This window comes from Sorex araneus, chromosome 6, assembly GCF_027595985.1.
Source record: "Sorex araneus isolate mSorAra2 chromosome 6, mSorAra2.pri, whole genome shotgun sequence".
Taxonomy (NCBI): domain Eukaryota; kingdom Metazoa; phylum Chordata; class Mammalia; order Eulipotyphla; family Soricidae; genus Sorex; species Sorex araneus.
Window position 1 is genome coordinate 63899946 of NC_073307.1, and position 1734 is coordinate 63901679.

Sequence of the window (1734 nt, forward strand, 5' to 3'; positions counted from 1 at the left end):
GGTGCTTCCCTGTCCTGTCCCACGTGACTTGGTCAATGTGGATGGCCGGGAGAGGGTGACGCGAGTGAAAAAGACACAGGCACAAGAAGAATGGGAGCAAACTCCAAGTTTACTTCTCTTAAGCTAGTTTTTCATAGTTGATTATATGAGGAAGTGAGCAGAATGGGGGAATAGCAAAGAATGCAAAAGTTTAATGAGACTGGATGTGGGCCCTGATGGCAGTTAACCCTGGGCATTGTTCTGCAACCTTCAAAAGGTACTTTGATGTTTTTCCTGAGAAGCGGTTGTTCCTTAGTGGCAGGTCAGATTGTACTGACTTACTGGTTCCCAGGCATTTGTTCCCGGCACTTCCCTTGCACCATCTAACCCAGGTCGGATCTGTGGCACCCTCCACGGTCCCCTGAGCCTCGTCAGGAGTCATTTCTGGGTTCTGAGCTTAGCCAAGTATGAATGAAAAACAGCAGCACCAAGGAAAACAGATTTTCTTCTAGTCTGCCAGTAATCCAGAACATAATTTATACACCTAATGGCATAATAAATTATTTGCCCCCACCCCTGACACACACACATTTTGTTTTAGGACCATACTTGACAGTGCTCAGGGCATACTTCTGGTTGCATGCTCAGGAATGCTCCGGAGCGTGGTACGGGGTGACCACATGTGGTGCTGTGGATCAAACCCTGGTTAAGCTCATGCAAAACAAGTGCCTTTAGTCACTGTACTATCACTCCAGCCCTGTGTTTACCCTTTTACTAAAGGAGTTGTGAGCTGGGGCTGGAGAGATAGCTCCAAGGTCTGTCCACCTGCTCTGCACACAGGAACCCTGGGTCAGAGTCCCAGCTCCACAGGGTCCCTTGAGCACCACTAGGGACATATCCAAGCAGAATGGGTATAATCAGAGCACGCCTTGCCGTGTCCCGTGAAGCTAAGTGGAACAGGGTCCCCGAGGTGGAGGGAGAAGGGCAGTAGGGTAAGGAGGGTTGACAAGCAATGCTCACGCAGGGTCCTTATTGAACAAGCAACAGACTTTTATAGGTCTCTAGAAGGAAACATTCATTGGAAAAATATACAGGAATGTTCAGGATACGTAAGTTTAGAATGTACTTGTTTCTAGACGTCAATGAAGTTTTTCTATAATTACATAGTTTCCATGATATTTTCCTTGGTTATATATTGATATACCTTAGCAACACGTTCTGCCACAAGAACGGGGAAAGAGCCTGCTACAAAAACAAGAAAGTCAACCCTTATATTGTGTAACCCTAAGACAATGGTTTCTATAAACCAGCCTTTAGACAACACGTCCCCAGGACAAGAACTTTTTTAATATTAACTAGCACAGGCTCCCAACATCAACTGATATGAGCTAAGAACAACCAAACAAAATAGTGGGTTAGTTTTCTAGCATCTTTGGGATATTTCCAACAAGAGTTTTTATTTTGGAGTTATTTTGGGGAGTGCTGCTCAAGGCTTACTCCTGGCTCAGAACTAAAGCATCACTTCCAATGAGGCTCAGGGAAGCATAGATGTTGGGATTGAACCCCAGTACAGTGTATGCAAGGAAAGTGCCTCGCCTGCTGCGCTATCTCTCCAGCCCTGCTAATGAGAGTTTTCACAATGGCTGTTTGAATTCTGTTTTCTGATTACAGACTTTTAAGTCAGTCTCCCTGGAATCAGAATTCCAGTTCTTCCACATAATTCTGAGCTAGGCATTCAATTTTTCACAACATTAG